This window comes from Maniola jurtina, chromosome 24 (assembly GCF_905333055.1).
Source record: "Maniola jurtina chromosome 24, ilManJurt1.1, whole genome shotgun sequence".
Classification (NCBI taxonomy): domain Eukaryota; kingdom Metazoa; phylum Arthropoda; class Insecta; order Lepidoptera; family Nymphalidae; genus Maniola; species Maniola jurtina.
Genome location: NC_060052.1, coordinates 591,135 through 618,729, shown reverse-complemented (window position 1 = coordinate 618,729; position 27,595 = coordinate 591,135). Strand labels below are relative to the sequence as shown.

At 38.2% G+C, this 27,595-nt stretch overlaps 1 protein-coding gene across 10 annotated transcripts in view; it reads right to left on the bottom strand.

Moving 5' to 3' along the window:
• The window catches only part of LOC123877758 (actin-binding LIM protein 2), a 94,607-nt gene that overhangs the window by 47,331 nt on the left and 19,681 nt on the right, over positions 1-27,595 (bottom strand). The window lies entirely within an intron of this gene.

Sequence of the window (27,595 nt, the reverse complement as noted above, 5' to 3'; positions counted from 1 at the left end):
ATCAAGGGCAGACCGCAGAACATCACTGAAGACTACCTGATGCTATGATAAAAAGTTGCAAACCTCCGAATTCCAGTACGAGATGATTGCAAGGAGCAGCAGATTCAGTAAGAAGAGCAAACAAGTCAAACAGTCTTTAAATTAAAAGTACATAGTAGTCGCAGGGAGTCGTGTTCATAGTTCGTGGCATGCGCTTTATGGGGCGACGGACTCAATTAATGTGACGGCACCATGAAAGGCGCGCCGCATCGCGTGCACGCGGCTTGCACCCGCTTGAACCGGGCGAATATGGTCAAAGGGCAAAGGTCTGCTCGCTTCTCATACTATGTAAAGTACAAACTATTCGCAAAGGTTGTGTCTACTAAGGTTAATATCTCAGCAGACAACCGGATCTGCTTTTTGACAGAGGCAAGTATAGCTTGCAACTCAAAGACAGATATAGGCTACTTTTGTATCCAGGAGTATCAGAGTTACCGTTGGATTTTTGAAACTGACACGGGCGAGCCTTAATGTAGTAAAAAAATCTTCTCGGAGTTGCACCAAAGCACAGCCAACTTAAATCTTCTACGAGGTTCAACGGTCTACAACAAATTCACGTTCTGTTTTTAATAGTTCTTAGTCATTTGTCTCCATAGATATAGAATTAGGTACCTATAGTACGCGATAGGTCGAGATGGCAATCGGTGTGGAGACGCCCCGTAGACCCATACAGCCCCCGCACTATCCCGGTGCGGGATAGCACGGCTGACGTGTGGGGCGTCTCCCCACCTCATACCCCGATATTGATCTGTCACGTACTATCATTTTGTCTCCTAACAAAAAATGCAAACTAATTTGCACTTCATTTTCCATTATTTTTTGTTTTTCCTTGGTTGCGTACGACTTGAACGGCCGAATGTAGGCAATGGCTCATTGTGCCGCGGCCGACGACCCGCGACGTGACTCCGACTGCGCTCGCGCAGCTGCTTGCGGCCTTCGCGGATACACACACTAGCGACGCGACTAAATGTTGTGTCTAATAAAAACTAAACCTAAAATAAACCTCCAAATACGGATTAAACCCTAAAGTATAATAGACTACAGGCCCATGTTCAAAAATGGATGGGTCATATGAACCACCAGGTGACGTATACAGGACGATATAAGAGCATAAAATAATAAGATTCAGCACTATGCCGTCACTTGTAAGCTGTCCAACAGAGTGCTGGTGAGAATTCAAAAGTGCAGGTAGAGTGAGTACATTTTGGTCATATATTTTTGTACGGCATTTTTACCATCGATAGATCCATGAAAAATAATAAGAAAGCGCGCAGTGCCGTAAAAAAATGGTGCGCCACAAAGTCAGTAAATTTTTTGATTTTCTGACATTTTCCGGGGTAAATTTGGTCATTTAATTCTATACGGCACTAGTTTCATACTGTTTCAATACAGCCTCTAATCCATTATTCCGCAACGCCGTACGAAAATCATGCGACAAGGGGAAAAAATTGAGGGTAGCAACCCCCTCTCTTTCCGTGGTCCGCGGGGTGATTTAAAAAAGTACGGCTTTGATTCCAAAACATTATCTAGCACTCAAAAGTACTATTAAAAATAATGCCGTCAAAAAATTAGTGTTCATTTGAATGTGTATCAATAATTATCTTAATTTCATGGTATACTTGATTTTTAAAGCTGTAAGATCATTTGACTCTGTAAAAGAAACTGTTCTAAAAAAAAATATAGAGAAATACAAAAACTGAAATTTTTCAAATTATTGCAAAAGTTTAAATATTCATAGATTAATAAAATATAGCAATTTTCTACGCTTTTCCCTTGTTTTAAATAGTATTAAGATAAATAAATTAGGAAAAAAATATGCCGTACATTTTAATGCAGACCATATCTTTTAGGCTGATGAAAATGACGCTACCATTTTAAGGGTGTAGTACTTTATGGCCATCTGATACTGTACGGCATTAACATATTTTTGAAGAGAACAATTGATAATATGATAAAATCACTATGCCGTCTAACTGAAGTGAACGGGTGTGTATATAATATCCACATCCCCTACAAACCTTTGGACCAACGAAAATGTACGGCATGTAAAAAAATATTATCTATGCATAAAACACTTTCAAAATAAATTAATTTTATGTTGTTTCAAATCATCCCCCGGACCACGGAAAGAGAGGGGGTTGCCACCCTCAATTTTTTCCCCTTGTCGCATGATTTTTGTACGGCGTTGCGGAATAATGGATTAGAGGCTGTATTCAAACAGTATGAAACTAGTGCCGTATAGAATTAAATGACCTTTACCCCGGAAAATGTCAGAAAATCAAAAAGTTTACTGACTTTGTGGCGCACCATTTTTTTACGGCACTGCGCGCTTTCTTATTATTTTTCATGGATCTATCGATGGTAAAAATGCCGTACAAAAATATATGACCAAAATGTACTCACTCTACCTGCACTTTTGAATTCTCACCAGCACTCTTTTGGACAGCTTACAAGTGACGGCATAGTGCTGAATCTTATTATTTTATGCTCTTATATCGTCCTTTATACGTCACCTGGTGGTTCATATGACCCATCCATTTTTGAACATGGGCCTGTAGTCTATAACTTTTCGCTTCTCATACACTCTTTTGGCGTCGCGTCGTGTGTTTAAACAATTAAACGCAACTACTGATCAGTGACCATTTTCTTTCTCTGCTTTTTTTCACATTCGAAATTCAAAAAGAGTTTTGTTCCAAACTTTTTTTGATGTATTTTTTTAACCCCCGACCCAAAAAGAGGGGTGTTATAAGTTTAACGTGTGTATCTGTGTATCTGTGAATCTGTCTGTGGCATCGTAGTGCCTAAACGAATGAACCGATTTTAATTTAGTTTTTTTTTTGTTTGAAAGGTGGCTTGATCGAGAGTGTTCTTAGCTATCATCCAAGAAAATCGGTTCAGCCGTTTGAAAGTTATCAGCTTTTTTCTAGTTACTGTAACCTTCACTTGTCGGGGGTGTTATAAATTTTTAATTTACACTTGTTAAATAACTCATTATTCCACTGAAAGTCGCCTTCCAGTTGTCACAGGTTTGCTTCAAGTTCCCTAACAGTCGTGAACTGTGTCTCTGGAATTTAGCATTTTGATCTGCCTGTATAAATTAAAAACAAAAAGACTAGCAGGCGACAGGATTAAAAATATGGGAACTGAAAGTCTCCAGTGCAGTGTAGTTATACGGTTCGCCATCTCGCCATTTGCTTTTGTTCCCAGACGCCGTTCGCTATAAATTAGGGCGTTTAAAGCGTTTGTTTGACTCAGCTTTGTTAAATTGTTAGTGGCGAAGTCAAAACTACTTAAAGGGAATTGGAATAAGCATAATTACCAAAGTTTTGTTTTTTTAGTTTATCAGACTTTCTGTTATTTGGTTCTGGTTTGCTACTGACATGGTTTGACATCACCAAGCGGGAAAACTTGGCGAAACACTTGGAGGCATCATTATCAACCGATATAGCATTATAGCCAGAATTTGGCTGTACCCTTTTTGTTTTTGTAACATTTCCACTGTTAACCCATATTCGCAATGAAGAAATTTGATTTGATAGATGTTCACAGCTGGATATAGGGCTCTTGTAGTGACTTCCACACGCCACAGTCTTACGCCGCCTGAATGCAGCGGCTCTCTGCGACTGCTTTGATGTCGTCTGTCCACCGGGGTCTTCCAACACGCAAGCGCAGCTTTCTGAGGTCGCCATTCGCACATTGTGACCCCAAACTCTTATCAGTTATCGAACTATGTGCCCTGCCTTGTGCCACTTCAACTTTACCGCTGAGCTCCTCATTTCTGATTTGATTACGTAGATAAAATCGAAATATACGAGTAGCTCTCTCCATCGCGCCCGCTGATTCTTTCTTAAGAGGCCCATAGTTAGTAACCATGTCTCGGATTATGTCACCACTGGCAACACGCACTGTTTGAAGACTTTGGTCTTCAAGCACTGAAGAATTTTGGACGAGAAGAAATCTCGAAGTTTCCCGAACACTTTTCTGGAATCCGGATGTTTATTATACTTGTAGACTACAGGATATTCATTGACACCTGCACGCGAGTAAAACATCCTTATTAGTATTTGAAACTCGTAGCATGCAAATCCCTGGCTGTCCGAGTAACCCGGAAAGCGATTTCTCTCGATTATGCAACGCGTGCCAATCCATACCGCGATACGATCGGTGAATAGACAACTATGGAAATTTTATGGAGGTGTATACTCGTATCTCTAGAGAAAAAAAAGAACTCTTATAGGATCACTTCGTTGTCTGCCTGTCTGTCATGCCTGTCAAGGGAATCGAAACCTATAGGGTACGTATTCTTCCCGTTGACTTAGAATGATCTAATTTCGCAATCGTCGGTTTAAAAGTTGACCGATTAGGTAGGGTCTCAAACAAAAAGCCCACACAATCAAATCACTGGCGTCTGGTACCGTTACAATACTATTGAACCGCATCAACAAAACAAAGGAAGCGTCAGTCGAGCGAGCATTCGATCAGGCGGGCAATGTGCGAGTTATATGCAACACCCGGTCACGCGCGATGCTTCCTTGCTCTATACTTACTTTGTCTATTCACACGCCTTCCGGAACAAACGCGATCTATCAGTATCTACTAAGTCTAAGTGTCTATGATCCACAACAAACTATAACTAGCTTGCTTGAAGGGGGAAGACCAACCTTTTCGCTGGTCTTAGATGCATCAGTAAAGCCCTCACATAATATGATACCCCACTTTGAAAATTGAAAGTACTAATTACGAGTATGTTCATGAACATATTTTTTTGTGATGCAACTACAAATTCACTGTTTTCGGATTTTTTCCGTTTCTTGTGCTATAAGGACCTATCTAACTGCCAAATTTTATGATTCTACGAGTAAGTCAACGAGGTTTTCTTGACAGACCCGACAGACGGACAGATGGAAAGACGGACGGACAGACGGACAGATATACAACAAAGGAACGAACGGATTCTAAGGCTGTTGATGATAATGTCTAGCTAGGGGAACGTTCCGAACGCAGAAAATATGTCAAGACATAGAGATAGTCTTTGTACAGAATTTTCCATGCAAAGGTCTATTTTTTGTACTTGCCCACGAGTGTAAAAATACGGTTGGATAACTTTATCTGTCAAACAGGTTACCGTCTGGGTTGTGCGCGTAGATTACGAAGATAAAGTGCAGTGACTGGCTTTATTTATATCTTCCAGTCAGTACAGTAAACATTTTCTTGGTGCAACATTACTTATGCTACTGTCAATTGCAAGTCATGAAAGAAATAGGCATTTACTAAAGCCATTCTATACCACAGTATAAGGAGATATCCAGTACTCCGACGCCTTTGATCTCGTGGTAAATGACAACCACAACGACTCTGCCATATAGGCCCCGGAATTACTGGGGCGTTTCGGGTCGCTCACTTACTCTACGATTGCCCAATTTTCTTGGCTTCGTCAAACCTCTGGTAGGTAATAACTAATTACATACTATCCTAACTCTGTGCCTATACAGTATGTACACTATGGCATTTGCATCATAGAGACAGACATAGAATACTTTATACCGCGAAAATTCAAAGAGTTCCCACGGGGCTTTATCCACGCGGACGAAATCGCGGGCATGAGCTAGTAAAATAACAAGTGGGATAAACGGGGTAGACGAGTGACGAGTTGACGACGTAAATATCTAGGTCAATAACATGTCGTTAGGTTATCCATTTTGTTTTAATACGTTTTTAACCCCCGACCCAAAAAGAGGGGTGTTATAAGTTTGACGTGTGTATCTGTGTATCTGTGTATCTGTGTATCTGTCTGTGGCCTCGTAGCGCCTAAACGAATGAACCGATTTTAATTTAGTTTTTTTTGTTTGAAAGGTGGCTTGATCGAGAGTGTTCTTAGCTATAATCCAAAAAAATTGGTTCAGCCGTTTGGAAGTTATCAGCTCTTTTCTGGTTTTCTTATTACTTTTATCCCAGGGCCACCAGAGGTTACTTATTTTCTGACAAAGGAAATATGTACGATTGAGTAGTGTTAGTAAGTATTAAGAAGGCATGCCTAGCCTACCTGCTAGCTTGCTTAGACGGCCAATTTTCAGGTATCTGATAATCAAGGTACATAAAAACATTACTTACCTCACGTAAATTCTCCAAGCTGATTTTTACGTATATTTTAGGCAATATCCTTAAAAATAAGTCGCCAATACTCCCAGACACTTCCCGCGTCGGCCGTATTGCTTTGCAGACGCTTTAAAGCTCCCAAAATAAGGTAATTACTTAACTGCACGTGAATTCTGACGCTCCATTTTTATATATGTGCACCAGACAACTATTTTAAAACCTTTTACAAGAAGACAGACCGATCCAGAGGGCCAATCATCCCCTAAATTCAATTTTAATGCCTCTGTGGGTTTGAGCGCGAGGACATTATATACACGCATGAGACTAAGTGAGATATGTATTAGGATGTATTGACTTCTCTCTCACTCTCTTATAGTTTACTTATGTCAATTAATTGTTAATATTAAAAAAATCTGCTAAAATTAAAAAAAATTGGAGAATTTACGTGAGGTAAGTAATGTTTTTATGTACCTTGATTACCTGATACCTGAAAATTGGCAGTCTAAGCAAGCTAGCAGGTCTGTAGGCATGCGTTCTTAGTACATACTAACACTACTCAATCGTACACATTTCGTTCGTCAGAAAATAGGTGACGGCTGGTGGCCCTGGGAACTTTCACTAAATGTAACAGAGGTTCATAATATTATGTCAATTGACAAATGTCAAGATGGACGTTGCCTAGATACATAATTATTTATTTGAAAATGATTTTTTGGAAAACTCCGATACTTTGGATCGTAGGCGCGGAGTTTCTAATTTATAAAATATTATAATCCCAGTTAAACGAGAAAACATCAATTCAATTATAATATCCAACAGTCAACCAAAGGCCACGAACAATCAACCCAAACCCAAACCATAGTCAAAACTATTTTTAGGGTTCAGTAAGTATCTGTAGAAAAAAAAAGATGTAGTCGCGTAGGTGTGCATGGCACCATTAAATATCGTAGGAGGCGATGACCCTCCGCGCGGCTGAGGTTCCCGCATCGTAGTCGCTTTGTCGCGCAGGTTTGGATGATGCATTAGGCGCACCTTCTTTATATTTTATCTGCTTGAACTCAGCTTATTTACTTTGACAAAATACGTTTAAAATTCATCATCATCAGGATCAACCCATCGCGGGCTCACTACTGAGCACAAGTCTCCTCTCAGAATGAGAAGTTACCACACTGGCCAAGCACGTATTGGCACACCTCACGCACCTTTGAGGGAGCATTATGGCCAACTCTTAAGCATGCAGGTTTCCTGACGATGTTTTCCTTCACCACTTCGTTGTCTGTCCGTGTGTCATCTTTCAAGAGAATCAAAACTTATAAATTGGGTACTTCCCGTTTACGTAGAATCATGAAAGGCAGGTAGCAATATCTTATAGCCCAAGCACTCTACTTCTGTGGCCCAAATAAACAGAAAAATCCGACAACTGAATTGTCATTACATAAAAAAAACTTGTACGGAACTCTTCATGTGTGAGGCAGACTCGCACTTGACCGGTTTTTGAAAGTTATGTCATATAAAAATTTGACATGCAATAACAAACAAAATGAAATACAAGCCACTTTATTCCTTATTTCATCGGGTGAAAGTCGATTTCAATTTAATCGTAGGTATATCTTGAAAAGCGAACTATTATACGACTACGTAAAATGGGTACATTTTTAAAGCAACGACATGTTAGAAACCGATATTTCGTTTTGGTCAAACTATGTGAGTCATTCAGATAATTCTTGATTTAGTGATGTTCGGTCAAAAATATTTCATGGAACGTATAATTAACATAACATTGATGTTACTTTTGAAGAGATATTAGCTGCCTTATTGGATTTATATTATTATAGAAATTGGGTTTTAGAATGGCACAAATAAACGGTAATTTATGAATAAAAGTTTAAAAAGCGTAAAATAAAAATTAAATTAAAAATTTAAAAAACCCCCGACACATAAACCTCTAAAAAGTAAAAAAATAATAGGTAAGTATGTATGGGCCCTTTAAGAATAGTATAAATAGTAAAGTTTTTATCCAAGCGTTCGTTGCGTCGGGGGACCGCTATAGACTATTCTTTCTACAACAGATGACTTTCATAGTTTATGATAGGTAGCGGTCCCCTGGCGCAACGAGCGCTTGGATAAAAACTTTACTATTTATACTATTCTTAAAGGGCCCATACATACTTACCTATTATTTTTTTACTTTTTAGAGGTTTATGTGTCGGGGGTTTTTTAAATTTTTAATTCAATTTTTTTTCAATCTGATGTCATAGTCTTATATTTTGCTTGCTATCCGCTACTTGTATATTTTTATCCACAGTAAATTCTAGCTTTTTTGACAACGCCGCGAGCCAGCGATTATAATTATTATAGGTGGTTAACAAAAACAAAGCAGAATCTGATATTATAATCAGGCTACTACAATTTCTAAAGGAACTCCTTGACTGTTTGCAATACAAACATTCTGGCTTTTTAACAAAGCCGCGAGCCGGCGGCAATGGTGGCAATGGGTTGTTCGCAAATGACAAGGGAGCGGTGCGCATTTGATGTGGGATGTGGAGAACTGGCGGCCTTTCCTCGTAACCTCTGTGATCGTGCGAGTGCACTGGCCCGCGTCTCCCTTAATTAAGGGTTAAGGCCTCTACATACTTATCATTTATATTAATTCAGAGTGATTTACAGCCTAAATTATTATATAAGTACTTAGGGCGCCTTCAAATTATTACTGCCACGCGAAGGCAGCGCTGCTTTGTAAATCCAAATAAGTAAATAACCGGCCAAGTGCGAGTCAGACTCGCGCACCGAAGGTTCCGATAAATCAAAAACAATTATATACATAAAAATAAAAACCTGTTTTAGAATGTACAGGTAAAGCCCTTTCATAATATGATACCCCATTTGATATAGTTATCTTACATTGAAAATTGAAACAAAAATTTTTTTTTGTGATGTAACCTTAAATGCACGGTTTTCGGATTTTTTCCTTTATTTGTGTTATAAAGACTTACCCACCTTCCGATACATGCCGTTTCTAGGTCCACGAGAAGTACCCTTTAGGTTTTCTTGACAGACACGGCAGACAGACAAACAACAAAGTGATCCTATAGGGGTTCCTTTTTTTTTCTTTTTGAGGTACGGAACCCAAAAAAGGGCACCTTCAACAATAATTCTGTTAGCGCAGTTCAAAATTCAAAATATTTTTAAGCAATTAAACTTTTACAAGTAGGTACTTTTGAAGCATCAAAAGTACTCTATCTACCACTGGTTCGGAATGCCTTTCCTACCGAGAAGAACCAGCAAGAAACTCGGCGGTAACAGTTCACACTAGGGTCTATTATATCGCAGTTGGGACGCTACAGCCTACATTGTAGCGCCACAGACAACGTAAACACAGGGCAGTGAGAGCGGTTACATATAAGCCGACCGCCTGACCCGGATGACGTACGCCATGGGAGCGCCGAGTACGCCGCCTATGGGTACACCACCATCAAACTCGTTGGTGAATCACTACTATTCACGTCTTGGGCTTATCTCAATGATATTAAAATTATCATTAAAGTGCACTTTGAAGACACGGGTCTGCCCGTGAAATTCAAATTTAATTTGGTTTTTCGCATTTGTAAACTAATACGACATAATATTATTATTAATCTACAAGTGTAAATTAAAAATTTTCAACACCCCCGACCAGTGAAGGTTACAGTAACTAGAAAAGCGCTGATAACTTTCAAACGGCTGAACCGATTTTCTTGGAATATTCCGCGACTACAATCCAAAGTATCTGAGTTTTCCAAAATATCATTTTCAAATAAATAATTATGTATATCTAGGCAACGTCCATCTTGACAGCTTGAAATTTGTCAATTGACACTTGAATATTATGAACCTAAGGGTTATCTAACCTTCTTTTCTACAAGAAAACTAGAAAAGAGCTGATAACTTTTAAACGGCTGAACCAATTTTTTTGGATTATAGCTAAGAACACTCTCGATCAAGCCACCTTTCAAACAAAAAAAACTAAATTAAAATCGGTTCATTCGTTAAGGCGCTACGATGCCACAGACAGATACACAGACACACAGATACACACGTCAAACTTATAACACCCCTCTTTTTGGGTCGGGGGTTAAAAATAGGCTTATGGCATTCTAATAGCGCCAATGCAATGGCAGTATCATCTCCACAGGTCTATATAAAAATCTTTACTTGAAAGTGTTCAGTTTAAGAAATTACTTAAAATAATGAGTTTTACGTGAGTTACTCACAAATTAGTCGATATTCTGACTAATTTCTTAAACTGGACACTTTCAAGTAAAGATTTTTATATAAAGAAAGGTGAGTAGTCAGCAACCCGAAGTTTAAACCAATGATGTAATATGCTAATTATGACTGTGCTCATTACGTCCGATTAATAATGTAGTTGATTATACGTCACGATGAATAATTTGCCTGATTGATCCAATTACGTAGTAACATGAATTTTAAATAGGCAATTTGGATGGCCTAGAATTGTAATTTTCGGTATTTCATAAAAGACTTCTCATACCTATTCTCTATCTAGAATCTGATGCAATCAATGACAATGTCCAGTCTCCGTAGAGATAGAATAGATACAGATAGCCGTGTAGAAACCAAAGAAGTACCTATGGGTTTAATGAAAACTGCCATACCCCTTTCAGGTGAGCCCGCTTCCATTTTTCATCATCACTTACCACCAGGTGAGTTTGCACTAACTTGTATGTCTAAATAAAAGAAAAAGATTAGCCAACTGCGCGGGAGATGCGCACAAGTGTGTGGACAAAAATGGATGCACTTTCCGTTCCCTCACTCTCATTTCGTTAATCTGTGCTCTCATAGCCCGATGGGACGGAAATCCGACACGATCGGAGAGACATCTGCGCCAGGAAGGTCATCAACAAATCCAAAAATAAAACACGCTCATCTAAAAATTCACAACTATGGCGTCACTGCTTCACAGACAAACCTAATTTAAGAGAATGTGGCTTGGAATTCGTTCCAGCCTACATAATTCACAAATATAAGACCACATCCTTGTTAAAGAATCGCGCAATTTAACAAGATGGAATTTTTTGGGACATCTGCTAATCCAATTTGATAGTCATTCAATGCGTGGTTTGACCCGATTGCTCCCGAAGGAAGATAATATTCTGCGTTTTGAATAGAGGGTGTAGATTTATAGTATAACTAGCTGATGCCCGCGACTTCGTTCGCGTGGATGTAGGTTTTTGAATAATCCGTGGGAACTCTTTGATTTTCCGTGATAAAAAGTAGCCTATGTGCTAATCCAAGGTATAATCTATCTCCATTCTAAATTTCAGCCCAATCCGTCCAGTAGTTTTTGCGTGAAGGAGTAACAAACATACACACACACACACACACACACACACACACATACAAACTTTCGCCTTTATAATATTAGTGTGATGTGATATAAACAATATATAGTATAATATAAACAATATATAAATAATTTAAAAAAAAAAACACGACTGACTTGACAAAAAACGAACGAAAAAGTTTTTTCCACATTCGGAAATGGCGCCATACATCTACCATAATATGTATATAAAATAAATTTATAACAAGTGTTACTCGGGAAGATATAAGGATTCTAATGATACCTCATACATTCAAATCGCCCGACTGTTCAGGCATTTAGAAGTTATGGTTGGAATAAAGAAACTCACAAACATATTTGGTACAGAGATAGCTTACATCCTGGAGACTGACATAGACTGTTTTTGATCACGCAAAAATTTAGATTTTTAAAATTCAAATCCCTGCGGGCGAAATCGTTAGCATTAGATAGTATAGATACATGAGTTTTTGAAACAATACCAATATTATGTCAGCTTCGTAAGGGCCGGGGTACACATGGCGGAGCGCAGCGCAGAGCATTTTTCACACTCAAAATATCATTTTAACATTGTCTTCATTGAAATAATATCTAAAATCAATTGTGCATGCGTGTGGATAGTCGCGCATCCGCGCGCAGTCCCGCGCGTGCTCGCGCATTCTCTGATACAAATTCACGTAATGTGTCAGGCGATTAGAAAACTTCACGGGCATGCTCTGCGCTGCGCCCCGCCATATGTGCGCCGGCCCTAAGGAATCTAAGTAACCTAAGTACTTTACAAATATTATGGACTTATCAGTCTAGCCAACATTCGCGTGGGAACTCAAATTAAAGGCGTTTTCAACGAGTATGCCGGAAATGTAGCAATTAATTTTGTTTAAAATAGATGACAACTATTAGAGGACATTTTATCATGTGGTCATTATGTGGTGTTTTATTAATGGCAATTCTTGTTATAATTTAAAATATCTGTAAAGGTTATTTTCCTGTGTTATTTTCATAAGTGACTTTGACAAATAATTTCATACATCACTTTTTTTTGTTCATAAATTTTAGTTGGAGGGGAACGACGAATGAATCTACGGCACTCTATGAATAACAATATATTCGTAGATGGCACTAACTAGGTATTCGGTACTACAAATACCCCCTTTTATTTATCAATCACACTGTGTACTCTGCAGTATTATATAATTAGCTAGCCTAAAGCGAAATTTACATTACGAAAGTGGCTCGAAATTAGTTTCACGACATTAATTTCATTATTTTTATCAAAGACATTAGGCGCTGGGATTCAACATTTTGCAAATTACACATTTTAGGAATTCAACACTTTGAGCCTGAAGTGTTTACACGTGTAATTGATAATGAAATTAATGTCCTGAAACTAATTTCGTGTCACTAATTTCGTAATGTAGATTCCGCTTTATGCACCAGAAAACAAGCAAAACTGTGTCGCTAGCTGGCGTCGTTACCGAATAGTGAACGGGCGGACGGGAAGTTCAATAGAGACAGTGGTCTATTAGGCGCGTAACACCGTGTTCTAGGTCGCAGGAATTGCGGAGGGAGCGTTTACCGCTTCCTCTCCGCAGACCTCGCAAGGTCGCCTCCAAGGTTGTCTCTAATGGCCGATTGAGAAATAACTGATTTCAATTATTCTTTCAAATCAAATCAATCATAACTAGTTTTAAAGTTACACGGGATTAAAGATTTGTATGTAAATATTCTTGAGAACGTGTAACTTTGAAACTGAATATTTAAACCGAAATCTGTAAACATACCAACCAACTATATAACATAAGAACATACCAACATTGGTATAATTGATTAATTAGTGGAATAGGTGCTAAGTTAGTGCCTATGCAAATGAGAGCCAAACTATAGTATGCGACAGGTCGACATGGCAATCGGGGTGGGGACACGCCGAACAGCCCCCGCGCTGACCCCGTGCGGGATGGCGTGGGTAACGTGCGGGTGTGCGGGGCGTCCCCCCGCCTCATTCTCCGATTGCCACGTCGACCTGTCGCGTTCTATACGTTTGTTTGGAGCGCGCTACGAATAAACCTCTCTTAACACGGCAATTCGGAGAATATCGATTACGGCAATCGATTAACTACTTACAACGCTTTAATTTCATTCACTAGTAAAGATATATAAACACGGACAGATGGGATAAATCGGAAGATGTTAGAAAGTTTTTTTTAATTTCAATTTGTAGACTAGCGATTGGCTGTTACGTTTCATGATATACAGTCTGCTGACAAACAGACAGACGGACGGGCAGACGGACGGAGGCTTAATAAGAGGGTACCGTTGGCACTTGACACCCTTCGGAGTAAGGAAAACTAAACAATATTAAAAAAAAACAGTATAAAAATATTCAGCAGAGCAGCTCTACCGTAAATCTCTTTGTCTCACAGACATTAAACAAAACGCGCTGAGAAAGACATTTTGATTGAAACAAAACTCATCAGTTGCGCAATTCAATTGTTTTGTGATTCACATGATACGGCCAAGTTCAAGTGCGACCGTTTGCATTAATATAACCATTATGACTTATGTGTACAATACAAAGGATTTTGTACAATCGTCTTACAATCGTATCAAAAGAACATCATACACTTTTCCGCATGTTTGTAATAATATTTTTATATAAATTACTAGCTGATGATCTCGACTTCGTTCCCGTGGATATAGGTTTTTAAAAATCCCGTGGGAACTCTTTGATTTTCCGGGATAAAAAGTAGCCTATGACCGTCCCTGGGATATAAGCTAACTCTGTACCAAACGTCAGAATCTGTTAAACTGTTGGGTCGTGAAAAGGTAGCAGACAGACAGAGACAGCCAGACACACTTTCGCATTTAATAAGTATGGATTTTATAATTTTTCGGGTAAGAATATTTATGAAATGGAAAGAAAGGAATCCTTGTAGGATCATTTGGTCATCTGTCTGCATGTCAAGACTCTTTTTGCCTGAAGACAGAAAAATAATTTAACTATAATATCTATCGGAAGTTCGCGGGTAGTAGTATGGTTTTAGTGTTGTTTAATTATGTTTAGAAATGGTGTAGCAGATTTCCAGCCTTATCTACGTCATATCATACGAGTGTGTGATAACTATGATAAGAAATACATATAGCTAGATATAAAACTCGCGATACAGCAACGCCCGATATTGCGTAACGGGAGCCATTTTCAATGTTTACTGACGCACCTCCAGTATAAAGATAAACCTATCCATGTGATGTTCGGGTACGTACGTGATGAAGGTACATAATATCGCTTATACATCGCTCGGTCTCTCCGTCACCCGCTCCATACAAACGTAGAAAGTCTAATTTGAATGTTAAATCAATCAAACTCGGTCAAGTGCAAGTCGGACTAGCACACAAAGGGTTCCGTACCATCGTACAAGATACACTATACTGCGCCACCTTAGATAGGTCTATGTGTTTTGGTAAAATATTTTTTTCTTGAACACATTTTAATTTTTGTTATTGACATAACCATAAATTCACAGTTTTCGGATTACTTCATTTAAGCTTGTTGCTAAAATACCGAATCTTGGTATGCCAAATTTCATGATTCTAGGTCAACGGGAAGTACTATGGGTTTTCTTAACAGACACGGCGGACAGACGAACAGACAACAAAGTGATCCTATAAGGGTTCCTTTTTCCTTTTGAGGTACGGAACCCTAAAAAGTCAATGTTACTTTTTAGACACGTTCTAGAAACTAATATGCATATGTCGGTAGGTTGCCTGATTTCCGTAAAAAGAACTAGTTTTAAGGGTACGGTTACATATGTTTAAAGACTTGTATGTGAAATCTTGAAACCGTGTTTACTTGGGGCAGCTGCCATGGCAAATTCTTGTAAAAATTGAAGCTTTATACTTATTCCCATTCTGAGGAAAGACCCGTCCTCTGTAGTAGGCCAGCGATGGGGTGATAATGAAGATAGGTACAAGTATTGGTTCAATCTTTAAAGAAACTAAGTAGTTTCGAAAAAGAATACAAGGAAAACTTTTTTCAATGAAATAGTCTCTCCTAGAGACATTGAATTAATTCGCCATAAATCTAGTTTTTACTCATCTATTTATCATCTTAAGTAGTTAGGTGATAATTAAATAACAAGAAATATGATCGTTGTAAACTGTAAAGATGTTGCATAAATTGTCAGTCTCTTAATTCTTTTAAAGACATGTTAAAATTTTCCATTCGCATCATTGATATACATATAAAGAATCAAAGATACGCTATTTCTTCTAGAAATGTATAGGTCCGTGCAACTCTTAAAATGGCGAATAAATAATTGGTGTGATGAATAGCCAAACATCGAGATTTAACAAATCCGTATTCATCATCACGTTCAAGCCGCTAACTCATCTACGTCTAGCTCAAACCGAAATAAAAATAAGATTTCGTCTTTCTAGGTTTATAGGTCCAAGATCTAGATAGCTGAAATCTTGCATAGAGTTTCTTTTATAATGTAGATAAGGAATAAGGCCAGATTTTTTGAAATTCCCACGGGAGCTAAGCTGTAGGCGGTCGCTAGTTACGAGTATAAATCGGCTAAATTACACCACTTGTAAATGATAAGCAAATGAAATATAGTAAATGATTTCAATACAGTTTAGCTTTTGGCCACAACTGTCTACTAAACAATGATCTACTATTTTTGTGCTAGTCATATTATACGGAATTTGAAACAGCTCTCCTGCAAAATTAACAGCTGTGTACTTAATGCAATGTCAACAAAACCACTGAAATATTACTGTGAAATCAATCTTAGTAAAAATGTATATCAATATTCAATACATTTTCAACAGGACGCACAGATTTATGTATTTAGAATCTCCGTAACCTAGTCTATCTCGTGTGGCATGATTTATACGCGCGTTGGACGGGCGTGCAAATTACATGGCGTTACAGAATAAAAGCTGTCAAATAAAAACTGACGAGACTCGAAACTCGTCCAACGCGTTTTATTCGAGTTTAATCCGAGGCGACGGAAGCGGGACTACTGTTTTTTGTTTAATTATCATTCCGTATAAACGGACGATAAGATTGCCACTGAGCAGACTGAGTTACCTACTTCAAGTTATTTACAAGAGCTTTTTTACAGCCAAGAAAAATGCATCTCTAGACGTTTACATCATAAACATGTTATGATGTACTTACTGTATTTCTCTTTGCTGAACTGCATAAAAAAGTCTACAGATTACTTAAATGAAATTGTTACAACTTACAACAGGATTTTGTGGAAATATGTTTTTTTTATAGACTAGCTTAGCTGCAATCAGATTTGCTGGCAAGTGACGATGCAGTCTAAGATGGAGCAAGCTTACCTACAAGATACCTATTCACTCTTGACTTAAAAGCACCTGTATTAAAGGCGGGGGGAAATCTGAAGTCAGAAGTATCCATTAATTTTAATAAGTAATTTTAGTCTCGCGCATTGCTGGAGCGAGCTGCGGACCAATTCCTATCATTTACATAATCTTCGGTTTTCAAGATCATCGTTTAATAGATTTTTATTCTTAAACTTGTTTATAGGAAAGTCTGAAATTGATTGTGGAATTTTATCATAAAAGAATACACTCACTCAAGAAAAGTCAACTTTTCAATTTATGAGGTACTAGAGGATGCCCGCAGCTTGGCTCACGTGGATTTCAGTATTTTTTAAATCCTGTAGGAACTCTTTGATTTTTCGGGATAAAAAGTAGCCTATGTCCTTCCTCGGGATGTGCCCCAAGTCTGTACCAAATTTCATTAAAATCGGTTCAGTGGTTGGGCCGTGAAAACGTAGCAGACAGACAGACAGACAGACCGACAGACAGACAGACAGACACACTTTCGCATTTATAATATTAGTATGGAGTATGGATATAAAGTTTTTGCGCAAAATTCTTGCAGCACAAATTATTCGTCGTCAAAAATACACTTAGCGCGTCGTCGGTAGCCGACAGTCGACACAAAGGCTATAAATTGTTTGGTTATTTTGCGGAGTGACAAAAAGGGCCACAAAAACAAGGCGACTCACCTCCGATCCGAGAGAACTGTAAACACGACTCAGCAAGGTGACTCTTATTGACGTCGTTGACCTTGCCAACAGTTTAACTCAACTAGCTGATGCTTAGTATTTCTACATATATGTATTTTAAAAATTCGCTTTTATTATTAAAAAGTTTCCAATATTTCAATCAGATATAATCAATGCATAGACACATAAATACATACATCACAGCAGGTTATTCCCCATATAAGTCACACTAGGTATCTACATAGAAAATTATGACAACATCTTTGCATGATTATCAAACAAATCACGACACTCAATACCAAAGGAGGGAAAATTAAAATTCTTCCCTCCGTGTAGAGACAGGGATTATGTCAACAAATTATTTGATTATTATCAAAACAACTGGCTTTGAATACTATGGTCATGAGTCACCATGGTCTTGCCAAGAGACCCTGTGGCGCGATTATAAAGGAGCGGTTTAAAATATTTTCAAAACTCTAGTAGGTATGTTTTGTTAATCTCATCGCTGAGGCCCGTAGTTGTTTCCATTACTCCTTAAACCTTGAGAAGTAATACAGGCTAGTTCGAGGGATGTTCATAATTCTATTGGTATATAACTTCATTTTTATGGCTCAGCCTATTGAACCACAAACACAAAGATGAGAAAAGCTATGGTCTATTGAAAATTTAGCCATCCTATATTGGTGTTTTTCATACATATCCCTTGGTATCTCCTTGCCACATCTCTAGTGCACGGCACTGGCACTTACCCATTTATTTTTTATTTTTTTGGCTGTGTAAAGGATATTTCATTAATTTGGATCAAAATGTAAGATCGACTACGCTCTAAAAATCCAGCCTTATTAGTACATTCACACAATCCCTAGCTGCATCTTCGTACATCCCTGGTCAACTCAGTCAATTGTACACTTGTTTCTATGTACGTCCGATTCTACCCGTCTCTATTTGTCAAAATGTAATAAGATAGCTAGATACTCGTATGTAATATTGGAGAGATCGGGGGTTCGAAAATCTTGCTTTAACGGTGAAGGAAAACATCGTGAAAGCATGCTTGAGAGTTCACCATAATTTTCTCAAAGGTGTGTGACTGCGAACTGTGAAGTCTGCCAATCTGCACTGGGCCAGTGTGGTAGACTATAACCAAGCCCCTTCTCATGTTGGGAGAAAACCGTCACAGAAGATGTACCACATGATTATGTTGATGAATATGACAGCAAAATTCCAAAGCAGTAGCATTTACTCAAGTACTTAGAGGTAGATATTACGTAAACAAATGTTTTGATTTGCAAAACAAATGTATCTGATGGCATTATACTTGACATTTTATGGCCGTGAGTCACCAACCACCTTGCCTGCCTCAAGCAAAGCATATTTTATTAGTTAAAGCTACTCCCCAAGCCTTAAGACCTTGTGGCGCGAGTTTAAAGGTGTTGCAAGAAAAAAATGAAGAAAGAGACAACCATGGAGTTTTGGAAGTGGAAAAAAACAACTTCTGATTGCCTTCAATGTAAACGAAATAAAAATATACCTAGTTTAAAAGCGTCCCGGCCTGGCTTCGCACGGGTTATTTTGTTATATTTAAAAAAAAAGACAGCATTTTCGATGAAAGCTCTCTATCGGCTTGATCCCGACATCTCAAACTACTATCGTCATATTTCAACTACAGCAAGCAAAAGCATATAACCCTTCATCGTGAATCACTCCATCTATTAATGAAAACCGCATTAAAATCCCTAGCGTAGTTAAAAAATCTAACCTTACATAGGGGCAGACGGTGGGAAGCTACTTTGTTTTGGACTACGAGTATGTAGAGATTGTACACAAATACGATGCTACGAGCAAAGTAAGACTCCTCGCTCTTAACAAAGGAGATGTGGCAATTATCCTCGGCACCTCCAGCTTGCTAGAGCAAAGATTTTGAGAAGGTGACTGGTTGTCTTCCTACATTGAAGGCAATGAAAGCAAATAAGATGATGATGACGATGAAGGCATAGATAACAAGACTCAAGATTCATCCATAACTTTTGAAATATTTTAATGTTGACTATGATGAATGAATATTCAGAAACCTTTGAAATAAAACTATTTTAAACCTTGATTGATGAAAGATAATCTAGAATCTAAATTGAAAAAAACTTTTTGAATGGATGGTGGACCATGGTACCTGGTATTTTCATTACAAGTACCAACAGAATCCATTAACGATTCAAAAGAGCATAGAACGTCTTACGTGATAACTTTCTTGGTTCTTGTCTTACACTTTTGGTTTTCGAAGACAATAAATCAACGCACGATTAAGTTGCGTAACCTAAATGTGAAAATAATAGCTTTTATGAAGCATTGTGAAAGTGGATTGGATCGTCGGCAAAGCGGTATTGTGGTTGCTAATCATTGCTAAATCATTTTCATTTCGTGAATTCACAGTGATTTTACATGCGATTTTTCCAGGAAGTGATTTTTCAATTTTCACACTTACAATCGTTTGTTCCATTAAATACTAGGAATTATGATCAAGATCAATAGCGATGATGTTTCACAGGTTGGTTTTCACGGAAAGTTAACTTTGCACTCACTAACAAAATCACTAGTAGTGAACGATTATTATTTACTTCATTGACTTCTAACAAACAGGGATGCGAGTGTTCTAGCTTGCACACTCTTCAGCATACGTCAATGACTGTGTGCGCGCAGAGTTTTAACAATAAACAATTTGGTGATATTTCGCTATTATTCACAGGCTGCTGAGTGAAAAATAGCAATCATTGTGACATATGACAAGGCTCTTCATGTGATCTTTCGTGCTACGAGTATCTGTGAAATGTTCCACCTCTAGTATGGACGTATGAAACGATTGGCCGACAATAAGTAATTGAATCGTAGCCGATCAATTTATTACTGAGTGAGCACCGACAACACAACGCAGTATGACTCAGCTCTCGAGATAAATGTGGAGATTAAATGCTCATTTCAGATGGTCATATCTGCGTTTGGTCTTGTCAATTTCATTTCTCTTGCAACTTCTACTATATTACAACATGGGGTTGTTCAAGGGGCGGACCAAAAAATTCCTGAAAGGCCCTATTGAATAGCGACGCATTAGCGGTTCCTCAAGTGTTGTAAATGTTCATGGGCGGGAGTAATCACTTAACATCAGGTGATCCGCCTGCTCGTTAGAGCGTACTTATTTTGAATCTCGTCATGAAGTTATTAATTTTTTTTAAAGTAAGGTATCACGAACAACCGAATTTTTTGCTGGTTCTTCTCGGCAATGGAGGCATTCTGAAGCAGTGGAGTATCATTTCACTTGACGATATAATAAGCTCTTTGTAAAAAAAAAAAAAAGATTTCATGCAACTACAATAGTTAACTTGAATTAATCGGCGAATCTGAAGCATAGTTCAGAGCAAAACCACAACCTGCCTGCCTACCTACATCACCCATTAACCATTCATTTTAGCAACTTTCAAGACCCGTCAAACTGAAGTTCCTACCTACTAGAAGTAAAATAATTTTACCAAATTGTTTTCTATATTTAACCTAATTGTAGGAAATAGTGACCAAAGCCATTTAGTAACGATCGTTTTCCTCATTTAAAAATATACTCGTAATCACGCCGAAAGTAGAATTAAGGAAATTGTTAAGTTCTAAACATGGAAACGAATTAGCTAATGATAAATAGGAATTGACGTTTGTATACGGAGTTACGCTTCAACGAGCCAAGTGCAAGTCACATCGAATAATCAAGCGATTGATTAGCGCTAGTATATCCGTAACGTGCAAAAAATCGACGATCCAAACCGCAAATGCCTAGCGGATCTAGCGGTCTAAACCACAAGTAACCTGAGACGACAAATAAATGAAAATATATTGAAAAGTCAAGCAGATATATGCGACTATGGTCCGCGTGAGAAAGCTCAGAGTCACTAAGCGAGAGATGGAGAAAGCCATGTTTCTCTACGTGATAAAACAAAAATGAGGAAATCCGTAGGAGAACCAGAGTAACCGACGGCAAGGGTTCGCGAAGCTGAAGTGGCAATGGGCAGGGCAAGGGTTCGAAAAATCGATAAATGTTGGGATCCTAAGGTACTAGAATGGTAACCCCGCACCGAAAAGCGCAGCATTGGAAGACCCTCTACTAAAGTGGACAGACGACATCAAGCGAGTCGTAGGGAATCGCTGGGTTCAGGCGGCGCAAATCCGTGGCATGTGGAAGTCTCTACAAGAGACTACGTCCAGTAGTGAATCTCTATCGGTCAATAATAATGAAGATTGTGGCGTGTAGAAGTTCCTAAGAGATACCTATGTCCAACAATGGACGTATATCGGTTGACGACTACGATGACCGACATACAACTTCCAGAAAAACATCCAGAAGAAACATTCCAGAAAAAAGCACGTGTTTACATTATTTTTTGTAGTCAATGGAAATGTCGTCTGAAGAGATGGTAGGTAATATAACGCTGTATACATAGGTATGTTATACGTATGGTACCTATCTGCAGTCGTAATAATTACTCGGAGCAACAATGCGACGAACAGACAAATAATGGCAAAGACGCGCTCGCACGACTGTTTCACACGACTACAATAAATTAGGTTGCGACCTTCTGCATGTCTCCATCGATATCTACGAGAGCACCTCACTATCTACATTCCAATACATTGATACGAGTGATCTTCATAACAAGTTCAACACTTATGTGACACTAGCTTATTCCCGCGACTTCGTCTGCGTGGACTACACAAATTTCCAACCCCTATTTAACTAATTATTATTTAAAATAATGAATTCTAGCCCCATTAACTACTCGTATCCCTATACAAAACATCAAATCATTTTATTACTACAGTCCAAGACCATATTAGTTGTTCTATACGTGAACAGTGGTTAGGAATTCATACAAGTGTAAATTAAAAATTTTCAACACCCCCGACCAGTGAAGGTTACAGTTACTGAACCGATTTTCTTGGACTATTCCGCGCCTACGATACAAAGTATCTGAGTTTTCCAAAACATCATTTTCAAATAAATAATTATGTATATCTAGGCAACGTCCATCTTGACAGCTTGACATTTGTCAATTGACATAATATTATGAACCTAACGGTTATCTAACCTTCTTTTCTACAAGAAAACTAGAAAAGAGCTGATAACTTTTAAACGGCTGAACCAATTTTTTTGGATTATAGCTAAGAACACTCTCGATCAAGCCACCTTTCTAACAAAAAAAGTAAATTAAAATCGGTTCATTCGTTTAGGCGCTACGATGCCACAGACAGATACACAGATACACAGACACACAGACACACAGATACACACGTCAAACTTATAACACCCCTCTTTTTGGGTCGGGGGTTAATAATATGGGTAGTTATAAATCTTTCAATTCAATCGAGCGGCTATAGAGTGGCATATAAAGTTGTTTTGAACTGTAATCTTTGCCCTATTAACTAGTAGAGCAGTAGGTCCGATTTCACATAACCGTATCAATTATGTCGCAATCAATGAAAGACACCTCAATGTCGCAGGTCGTTATCTTTGCGAGCGTGTGCTTGTGTGTTTATGAGCACATGTTGACTGCTGTGTGTTACATACCAACGTTTGTTCATATTGTAGCATTATTATCTGCTTGATGCTAAACCAGAGACACTGCTCATGTGTTCGAATAAACTGCTAACAAGAGGTCATTGTCCCCGACAAAGGGAAGAACGATCAGCGACAATGAAGTTTGGATCACCCTTAAACTTTTTAACTTTATGGCGTTTATCAGGGGGTTTGCCACGCCACTAAGTGTCTGGCAATGCATGAAGTTATTTCAAAGAAATTAAAAATAAATTAGACTTTAACATTTTTTAGATCTTAATTGCCTGTTATCTTCCAAAGATCCAAACTTCATAGTCGCTGAACGTTCCTCCCTGTGCTGGGGACAATACGCAGATAAACTTTCAGCTTTTATAAAATAACGGAGGTCTGGTACGCGCTGACTCTTAGATTGAAATCTATAGAACACACTTTGACTTTGCTCATACTTAAGACACTGTTAAAACGAGACAGCGTTAAACCGCTGGCATAAATCTGTCTCGTTTTAACTGAAACTCAAGTCTTCGGGTCAAAGTGAGCTCTATAGATTCCATCCTCAGTCCATAAGTACGGCACGCGCGGAAGTAACGTCTACCCAATCAATACTTATAAATAGTACATCCTATAAATAGAGCGGGTCATAGAAACGACACAGGATGTCACTCCTCCGTCCTCCAGCACCCACACCTGGAGCCCACGACCCTTTCGCTAAAAATAACCTCATAGATACGCCACGGACAGAAATACTACGTTATCATTTTAACATGTATATCCTTTGATGATAGACGAAACGGTTTTAAAGTCGATCGCATTCTGAACGCATTTTTAGGGTTCCGTACCCAAAAGGTATCAATAGGACCCTTACACTACTAAGACTCCGCTGTCTATCTGTCTGTCTGTGAACAGGCTATCTGCTGTAAATGGTAATAGTAGATGGTTGAATTTTTCGCAGAATGTGTACCTTACCTACTTATTTGTGTATTGAATATAACACTGTATAAAAGAGAAAGAATGTGTGTATCTTGAGATTTTCGCGAAATTTTGAAATGTGGTAAAATTTTCGAAGTCCAAATACAAAGATTCTGAATGCGCTCAAGTTTCTACTGTATAGTATGGACTACTAGCTGATTCCCGCGACTTCGTTCGCGTGGATGTAGGTTTTTTAAAATTCCCGTGGGAACTCTTTGATTTTCCGGGATAAAAAGTAGCCTATGTGCTAATCCAGGGTATAATCTATCTCTATTCTCAGCCCAATCCGTCCAGTAGTTTTTGCGTGAAGGAGTAACAAACATACACACACACACATACAAACTTTCTCCTTTATAATATTAGTGTGATGGATACGCATCAAATGTCGATGCTGTTTTTCCATATTTAGTAAATCAAATCGGAAACATTAACGCGCGTACATAGAAAACTATTTTAAGCTGTACACAGGCGCCGTACGTTACTAATTGCAATATCCTGTAATTAACACCCCAACCGGCCTGCACGCATTGTTTCCACCTAAACAATGATATTCGATGACTGCTGATTTAGGTTAATGAGTATATTTACTGAATACATCAATTCAATATGTTATTTCCAGAGTAGCGTTTCTGAAATTTCTTTCTTAATGAGATTTTATCCATACTAATCTAAATATATTAGGACTAACTGACTGATCTAGCTATCAACGCACAGCTCAAGTTACTGTACGGGGGCTGTTTGGCATGCAGATAGCTATTATAACCTAAACACAGACACAGAAATTTGTTTGTAGAACGTATCACTAAATTTCATTAAATTTTTGTAAAAAAAGTATTCAAAGTAGGTAGGTACGTGTTTGTAAGTGCGATGTCAACGGCAGTAACTGTTCGTTGTAAAGCGATCCTCAGTCGGGTCACGCGTCGCTTTGATTGGTCACTGCGAATGATTGATGCGCCTATGAAAAACATACAAACATAATACGATACCATGCATGATTTCGTTAACAGTAAAAAATCTGCTGTTACATAGCTCACTACCATTTCATCATTATCAGGACGGATCTCAGAAGTGTCTCAGAAAGAGATGACTCTGGCCTTAGTCCACCACGCTGGTCAAGTGCAAAATTACACACTTCTTTGAGAATATTACAGAGGAACTCTCAGGCATGCAGGTTCTTTACGATGTTTTCCTTCACCGTTAAAGCAAGTGATATTATTTAATTGCTTAAAACCTAAAACTCCGAAAAGTTAGTTTTTTTTAAATAATAATAATAAACATTTATTTCGGAATATTTCATCCATATAGTGTTAGTAACAGGGCCTTATGAACTATGTTAGTGATTAAATTAAATTAAATTAAATTAAATAATAAAGTAGTGAGCAAACGAGCAGGCGGGTCACCTGATGTGGTTACCGCCGCCCATGAACATTTGCAGCATCAGAGGTAAGTACCGCCGTTGCGTTGCCGGCCTTTCAGGAATTTGTTGGTCCGCCCCCCGCCCGTTGAATAAACCCACGTTGTAATTAATCTAAACACCGCCGATGGAGTTGCGTGTGTTTTCAATATCTTGAAATAAGTAAAGCAAACGTAAAATAGACGTTATTGTAGCAAATCCGGTGCAGTAAAACAACTGACAGTCCTCGAGAATGTAACAAGAAACAGACACTGAGGTGTTTGTTTTAACTGGATAAGTTAAGTTAACTTTGCTTTTGAATAGCCCTTGCTTTGTTGGTTTTCCGCGACTATTACGAAACTTTGGAGCAAATGCAATCGCTGAACAACTACCACACTCAAAGGTACAGTTTTAGTAAGAGAAAAAATAAATTGCATACGGTCGAAAAATGGATGAAAAAAAAACTCAAATGATGCTAAAATAATTTCAAACACTCACACACAAACAAAGCGGAATTAAATTTTGAATTAGAAATACGATTTCAAAGACGTAAATTAACTGAAGTAAAACATAAAACAGGAAAGCTTTAACAAGTACTAATTCCATAGTAGGTACACAAGACACAGGAAGTAGGGAAAGGCAAAGTGCAATGCAACGCACGGAGCGTGCAGGAAATGAAGGGCGTGGCTCGAGCTAACGAAAGCGGCTCGAAATGACCAGCTGCCTGAAACTGCTCGAGCTGGACAGTCATTTCTCGAGCAATGCATACACGCGTGACGGCCAGACGATTGTATGCATAAACAAGTGTAAATTAAAAATTTATAACACCCCCGACAAGTGAAGGTTACAGTAATAACTAGAAAAGAGCTGATAACTTTCAAACGGCTGAACCGATTTTCTTGGATTATAGCTAAGAACACTCTCGATCAAGTCACCTTCCAAACAAAAAAACTAAATTAAAATCGGTTCATTAGTTTAGGAGCTACGATGCCACAGACAGATACACACGTCTAACTTATAAATCCCGTGCTTATGTTTATGGTTAGTTAAAGACCGGTTTACACGTATCTTACCGCATATGTAGTGATGCATTGATAACAATCAACCACAAAAAAAGGGGGTGATAGTAAGTAAATGGAAGGGCGTGGCTTGAGCTAACGAAAGTGGCTGGAAATGACCAGCTGCCTGAAACAGCTCAGCTGAAACAGTTAAACGGTAATTTCTCGAGCAATGCACGCGTGACGGCCAGGCGTTTGTATGCAAAACAGCATAAATCCCGTGCTCATGTTTACGGTTAGTTAGTCCGTCCATTATTATAGTTATACTATATTTAGCTATTTCCTTGTTGACATATCGGTTTAGGGCCGATTTTTCAAGCGTCAAATAACTTTTATCCAAGGATTGACGTTTTGACAGGTTTTCTATAGAAAAAATTTCAAAACATCAACTTTAATTGCTCTAAGCCGCCTTTACACACAATTGTTTTTTCTGTTTTCTTCCTTCTGTGTTGTGTTCCTTTCCATGTTCTATATCTATCTTTATTCTTCAGATAAAAGTTGTTTGACGATTGAAAAATCAACCCCTAGTCACTAAAAGGATTTGATTAATAGCGATGCAAATCTAGTGTAATTTACCCAATGTAATTTGTAATACATTTGCGGGTTGTAACTCGTTTTTGCTTACAACTTGATGTCTAGTGAACTATATATCGTGTTCTATAAATCTGTTCAAAATGAGTATATACTCATTTTGATTCTATAAATCTGTTCAAAATGAGTATATACTCATTTTGAACAGATTTATAGAACACGATTTTTGTTTGAAATAGTATGAATTTGCTATTTATACTTCAAGGGAAAAGACATTTTTCCTGCTAGGGGTGCACAGAATGTCTTTAGAGAGAAGTAGAGTTAATAGAGACTGCAATTATTTATTTATTAATTATAGCACACAGATGAGTGCCCGTATTTGGTTATTAATGCTATAAGCATACAAGCATGAAATAGAAAATACAACACTGAATAATATAGCTAATACGGCAGCATAGGTACCTAGGTACGATCACGCGTTTTCAATGGAAATAGCGTTCGTCAACGCAAATGAAGCTATTG